This window comes from Pyrus communis, chromosome 1, assembly GCF_041283825.1.
Source record: "Pyrus communis isolate YQ-2024b chromosome 1, ASM4128382v1, whole genome shotgun sequence".
In the NCBI taxonomy this organism is placed as follows: Eukaryota; Viridiplantae; Streptophyta; class Magnoliopsida; order Rosales; family Rosaceae; genus Pyrus; species Pyrus communis.
The window spans coordinates 11173470-11180973 of NC_142565.1; the positions used below are offsets into that span (position 1 = coordinate 11173470).

The 7504-nt window shown below is 39.2% G+C and overlaps 1 pseudogene; it reads left to right on the plus strand.

Annotated features, from left to right (window-relative positions):
- Positions 1-286: 286 nt before the first annotated feature.
- LOC148699149 (putative UDP-rhamnose:rhamnosyltransferase 1) lies at positions 287-7297 on the plus strand (annotated as a pseudogene).
- The last annotated feature ends 207 nt before the right edge of the window (positions 7298-7504 follow it).

Here is a 7504-nt window from a genome sequence, read left to right on the forward strand (position 1 = left end):
CACTCCAGGTACTGTTTATTGTTAACGAAAAATCACATTTTTATCTTTTCCTAATACTATTCACTACACATTTATTTGTCATTTGTTATTAAAACTAAAGTTTTTTTTTTGAAATTTTCATTAATTTTCCTTTAATTTTATAAGTAGAACTTTACTGTAACAAACTCATTTTGCACCACCACTCTTAAAATATAGGGTGAGCTTTCCAACATCAGGATAAACATTTTTACTATACATATTAGATGAAAAAAACCTCTCATAGCAAATTCCATCCAACGGAGAAAAAACCCAATCATGGCAAAATATCTTAGAGTTGTGATGCTTCCATGGTCTTCCTTTGGCCACATTATCCCGTATTTCCAACTTTCCGTAGCCTTGGCAAAAGCTAAAGTTCATGTCTCCTTCATATCCACGCCAAAAAACATCCAAAAGCTCCCAAAATTTTCAACGGATTTACAGCCCTTTATACATTTAGTCCCCATTCCATTTCCTCCATTTGATCCCGGCTTCTTGCTGGAAGGAGCTGAGGCCACAGTGTGTTGGAATCAAATGAAAGTTGTTTTTGATCTAATGGCTGACAAGGAAGGGATCAACTGTTAAGTTATTACTTAGTCTCATAGGACAAGTGTAGGCTTAGATTTCAGTTTTATGAATTAAGGGCTGAGATAGCTTGTAACTGAAAGTTGTTGTTCTGATATTTCTATAAAATATCTGTGTTGCTGCTATCTGTGCAGAGAGCTTTGCACATTCCTGAAAAAACCTTTCCTCTTCCGTGTTAAACTTTCCCTCCTAAAATATCAACTTCAAAACAACATCAAGAATTTATCATGGCCTCAGAGCTTAGGTTCCGATCAAGAATTAAGAACTGGGCGTTTTGTGTGCTTCGTACTACTGAAAAAAAAGGAGGGAAACTCAACCAGAATTTTTTTGAAAACCTTACTGCTCTTACAAGTCTCACATGGCTACTTCGAGCAGTGGAGGAAATCTGAGGGCTCCTATCTTCAATGGGTCCAACTACGATTTTTGGTCCATCAAGATGAAGACCATATTCAAATCATATGATCTCTGGAACTTGGTGGACAAGGGTATCGAAAATGCAGAGTCTCGTGATGATTCCAGTGATGAAGATCAAAAGTCAGTTAAGAGCTCAATGAAGATTAATGAAACCAGAGATGCAAAAGCTCTAGGCATCATTCAAGGGGCAGTTTCTGACGAAATATTTCCTCGAATCTCAAACTTTGAATCATCCAAGGCTGCATGGGATGTTCTTCAACAAGAATTCCGGGGTGACAAAAATGTTAGATCTGTCAAACTACAATGTTTAAGGAGAGATTTTGAGTACACTAGAATGAATGATGGCGAATCTTTATCTGTTTATTTAACAAGGATAACTGATATAGTGAATCAAATGAAAACTCTTGGTGAAGAACTATCAAACCAAAGATTAGTGCAAAAGATACTTATAAGCCTCCCCAAATCCTATGATTCCATTGCATCCATTATAGAAGAAACTAAGGACCTTGATTCTATTGAGGTTCAGGAAGTGATTGGTACACTGAAAGGATATGAGCAGAGGTTAAACATGCACTCTGAAAGCTTAGCTGAAAAGGCTTTTACTAGCCTAAGTGTGACTGACAGAGATAGCAGCTACAAGGCTCAGGGGAACAACTCAAATCAAAAGAAATTCTGGAAAGGAAAAAGGAAGAAATGGGATAACAAGTTCACTCCACAACCAAAATCAGAAACTAGCAGTGATTCCACTAAAAACAAGTGCAAAATATGTGACAAATTACACTATGGTGTCTGCTGGTATAAGGGAAAGCCCAAATGCACTAAGTGTGAAAGATTTGGTCATCTGGCAAAGGACTGTAATCCAAGGAGGAACCAAGCTGTCAACTATGCACATAGAGCAGAAGAAGAAGAAGTAAATGTTTTTTATGCGTGTAGTGTTGCAAGAACTGAAAATAAAAAAGGAATCTGGTACATTGACAGTGGATGCAGTAATCACATGACTGCATATGAATCACTATTAGTCAACATTGACAGAAGCTTCAATTGCAGAGTTAAAATGGGAAATGGTCAACTTGTGGAAGCAACTGGAAAAGGAACTCTTGTTCTAGAGACAAAGGGTGGAAGAAGATTCATCAAGGATGTGATACTAGTACCTGGCCTTGATGAAAATCTCCTTAGTGTGGGACAAATGATTGCACATGGTTATTTCTTACTCTTTGGGGATGACATGGTGGAGATCTTTGATGACAGAAGTCTCCAAAACTTGGTAACACAAGTTGGCATGACTGAAAACAAAAGTTTTCCACTTATGCTAGACTACACTAACTCAGTTGCTCTAAAAGCAAGTGTTGCAGAGAATTCGTGGTTATGGCACAAGAGGTATGGACATCTCAACTTTCACAGTTTGAAGAACTTGGAGAGATTACAAATGGTGACTGGACTGCCTGAGCTACAGGAAACAAAAGAACCTTGTGAAGGTTGCATACTAGGGAAGCATCACAGGGACTCCTTCGAAAATGGAAATGCATGGAGAGCAAGCCAACCTCTAGAACTCATTCACACAGATGTGTGTGGTCCTATGAAAACACCTACATTCAGTGGGAACAGATATTTTCTGTTATTTATTGATGACTGCACCAGGATGGTTTGGGTTTATTTCATGAGAAACAAGAGTGAAGTTTTTACTATTTTCAAAAAGTTCAAAGTAATGGTTGAACTTCAGAGTGGTTTGAAGATCAAAAGACTAAGAAGTGACAGAGGTGGTGAGTTCACTTTCATTGAGTTCCAAGAATTTTGTGAAGGGGCAGGACTACAGAAGCAACTGACAGTGGCTTACACACCACAGCAGAATGGTGTAGCTGAGAGGAAGAATAGGACTGTGGTTGAAATGACCAAGTCAATGCTGCATGATAAGAAAATGCCACTTTCCTTCTGGGGTGAGGCAGTCAATGCTTCTGTGTATCTTCTAAACAGGTGTCCAACTAAAGCACTCGAGAAGAAAACACCTTTTGAGGCATTTAGTGGTAGAAAACCAAATGTAAATCACTTGAAGGTGTTCAGATCAATCTGCTATGCACATATACCATCTCAATTAAGACACAAACTTGAAGTCAACAGTATTAAGTGTGTTCTTGTAGGCTATGGAACCTGTGAAAAGGGCTATAAACTCTACAACCTTGAGACACATAAGGTTATAATCTCAAGAGATGTGGTGTTCAAAGAAAATGAAGCATGGAATTGGGAAACCAAAAACATTGAACAATGGAAAGAACACAAGCAACTGTGCAACCTGAAAATGAACCTGTTATAACAGGTGGAAGTCAAAACGATTTCTCCACACCATCACAAGGATCTCAGTCCACTACTTCAAATGCAGAAGGACAAGAATTGCAAGGTTCCTCCCCAGAAACAACTCCATTAAAATTAAGGAGTTTAGATGAGATCTATGCAGTCTGCAACTACTGTATTGCTGAACCAGAGAGTTTTGAAGAAGCAGAAATGGATTAATCTTGGCAGAAAGCTATGAGTGAAGAAATCACCATGATTGAAAAAAACTCTACTTGACAATTAGTGAACAGACCAAGTGATAAACCTGTGATAGGTGTGAAATGGATCTACAAGACCAAGCTGAATCTGGATGGATCTATAAAGAAGAATAAAGCAAGACTGGTAGCCAAAGGCTACTCACAACAACCAGGGATCGATTTCAATGAAACCTTTGCCCCTGTGGCAAGGTTAGACACTATCAGAACCTTGGTTGCTCTTGTTGCTCAAAAGGGATGGAAACTTCATCAATTAGATGTTAAATCAGCCTTTCTAAATGGCACACTGGAGGAAGAAGTGTACGTGGATCAACCACAAGGCTTTGAAGTTCCAAATGAAGAAGAGAGAGTGTATAAGTTAAACAAGGCACTGTATGGACTCAAACAAGCCCCCAGGGCTTGGTACAGTGAGATAGACTCCTACTTCAACAGATGTGGATTTAACAAAAGTCCTAGTGAAGCTACATTGTACACAAAAACTGGTGAGAAAACTGATATGCTTATTGTGTCCATATATGTTGATGATGTGGTTTTTACTGGAAATTGTGAAGAAATGATTGAAGAATTCAGAAAAGACATGATGAGGCAATATGAGATGACAGATCTTGGCTTACTGCATCACTTCTTGGGAATTGGAGTAATTCAAGATGTTACTGGAATCTTCATACATCAAGAGAAGTATGCACAATCTCTGCTTAGAAGATTCAATCTGGAAGGATACAAATCTGTGGGAACACCATTGATCACAAATGAGAAGCTTTGCAAAATGGATGGTTCTGAACCTGCTGATGAAAATATCTATAGGAAAATTGTTGGGAGTCTACTCTACTTGACTGCAACAAGGCCTGACATTATGTATGCAGCCAGTCTCTTATCAAGGTTCATGCATAATCCCACAAGAATTCATATGGGAACTACTAAGAGAGTACTCAGGTATATCTCAGGGACCTTAGACTATGGGATCAAGTATGAGAAGGGAAAAGAAGCAATCCTAGTTGGCTTCTGTGACAGTGATTGGGGAGGCAGTGAAGATGACATGAGAAGTACCTCAGGATATGCATTTTCATTTGGTTCTGGAATATTTTCTTGGGCTTCTGTCAAGCAACAAAGTGTTGCACTATCTACGGCTGAGGCAGAGTATGTGAGTACTGCAATGGCTACCTCTCAAGCTATATGGTTGAGGTTTGTGTTAAAGGATTTTGGTGAAATGCAAGTGGATGCTACACCACTTATGTGTGACAACACATCAGCAATAACTATGACTAAGAATCCTATTTTTCACCAGAAAACTAAACATATCAAAAGGAAGTTTCATTTCATAAGGGAAGCATTGCAGGAGAATACCATTGAACTGATCTACTGCAAGTCTCAGGATCAAATGGAAGACATCTTCACCAAAGCTCTACCTAAAGACAGATTTGTTTATCTCAGAGAAATGCTTGGGATCAAAACCAAAATTCATTTGATGGGGAGTGTTGGAATCAAATGAAAGTTGTTTTTGATCTAATGGCTGACAAGGAAGGGATCAACTGTTAAGTCATTACTTAGTCTCATAGGACAAGTGTAGGCTTAGATTTCTGTTTTATGAATTAAGGGCTGAGATAGCTTGTAACAGAAAGTTGTTGTTCTGATATTTCTATAAAATATCTGCGTTGCTGCTCTCTGTGCAGAGAGCTCTGCACATTCCTGAAAAAACCTTTCCTCTTCCGTGTTAAACTTTCCCTCCTAAAATATCAACTTCAAAACAACATCAAGAATTTATCACAGTGGATGTACCCTTTGAAAAAACAGACAACTTGAAGATTGCATATGATCTGCTGCAGAAACCCATTAAGCAGTTCATTAGGGAGCAGCTGCCTGATTGGATAATATCTGACTATGCAGCTCATTGGGTGGTCGACATCGCCAAAGAGTATGGTATTCCAGTTGGGTATTTTTCTCTTTTCTGTATGGCTGGCAGTGTCTTCTTTGGCGGACCAGAAAATCTCTTGGGTGCAAATAGAAACCATGCTCTCCCAACACGGGAAAGCTTAACATCGCCACCGGATTGGGTTGCGTTTCCTTCAACGGTGGCGTTTCGAGAGTTCGAAGCGTTTTATGTGCCTCGAGGCTTTTTTGGAGCGAATGGAAGTGGGATAAGTGATTCTGCAAGACTTGCCAAGATTGTTTCAGGAAGTCAAGTTTTAGCCATTCGTTCTTGCGACGAGGTTGAAGGATAATACTTGGAGGTTTACAAGAAAGTTACTGGAAAGCCAGTAATGTACAGGTCTGCTTCCTCCTGAGAAACCAAAAAAAAGGGCAAAAAGGGGAATTTTCACTGATGATGGGATCTTTGAATGGCTTGATAAGCACGAAACCAGGTCAGTTGTGTTAGTAGGGTTTGGGAATGAGTGTAAGTTGAGTAAAGAGCAAGTCTTTGAGATTACGGGTGGCCATAAAAACCGCCAAACCGCAAAACCGCATTGAACCGTAAGAAAAAAACCGAAAAAAACCGTGTTGACCGGAAAAGTCAACTTTGAGTGAAAAACCGAACCGAACCATTCAAACCGGTTCCGGTTCCGGTTTCGAATGACCAAGAACCGGCCGAACCGAACCGAACCGTTTTATTAATAATAAATAAATAAATAAATTATATATACACACACATGTCATGGTATAATAGGTTGAAAAATAGGTTGAAAATTTGTGTACAGGAGCTGCTGCTTCTTGCTTGCTCTCTAAAGTCTGAAAACTTGCAATTTGTTTCATCATTTTTTTGTTTGTTGACTGATTGATCAGTGCATATGTATTTTAGTTGTAGAAGATGTATTTGAATGCATTAAAAAAGATGTGTTGTATGCAACTTTATGTAATCAGTTTTAGAAGATGTATTTGAATGCATAATAATTTGGTGTTCAAATAATTTATTATTAGGAACCGTAAACCGGCAAGAACCGAATCGGAACCGGTGTAGACCGAACCGTAATGTTCTAGTCATAAATTTAAGTGGAACCGCACCAAATCGAACCGTTAATATATTTCGGTTCCGGTTCCAATTTAGGGGTGGAACCGCACCGAACCGCACCGTGCCCACCCCTATTTGAGATAGCTTATGGGCTGGAGCTATCAGAACTCCCTTTTCTTTGGGCACTCAGAAAACCCAGTTGGGCAAATAATGATGCTGATGCCTTGCCAGTAGGGTTTGTTGACCGTACATCAGAGAAAGGGCTTGTTTACTTGGGGTGGGTGCCCCAAATGGAAATCTTGGCACACCCATCAATTGGGGGTTTTTTGTTTCACTCTGGATGGGGGTCTATACTTGAGACTCTTCAATTTGTGCATGTTCTTGTTGCTCTACCAATGGTCTTTGATCAGCTACTGAATGCAAGGCTTTTGGAGGATGAGGGTCTGGCTGTCGAAGTGAAACGCAGCGGAGATGGGTCGTTTAGTAGAGATGAGATATCCAAAAAACTGAGGCATGCAATGGTGGAAGAGGAAGGAGAGAAGCTGAGATCCAATGCAAGGAAAGCTGCAGCTGTTTTTGGTGATCACAAGCTGCACCAAGACCACTACCTTGGCCAGTTTGTCAACTTTCTCAAGAATAATTGTACAAAGAGGACGTCCTAAATCTCCATTTTAGGAGGTAGCTAATAATCTCCAATGGTTTCTAAAATTCGTGAAGAAAGTGCAGTTTTTATGTGTTTTTAGTGTAGTCCTTATGTGCTAGCTTATGTGGTGATAAAAAGGTGTGCCGCCCATTAACACTCTAGTTTATTTATTTAACGTTCAAATTTATTCTCATTTTTACACATCAATTTTACTTTATAACTTCATCACTTTTTGAATGTTGACCAGCACATCATGATTCGAATGAACATGTGAACATTCTGAATTAGGATGCGTTAGGAAATCGTTCTTTCTTTTAGTTGCTTGATGACAATGGACTACAGAGATTTTCAATTTTGGACTTC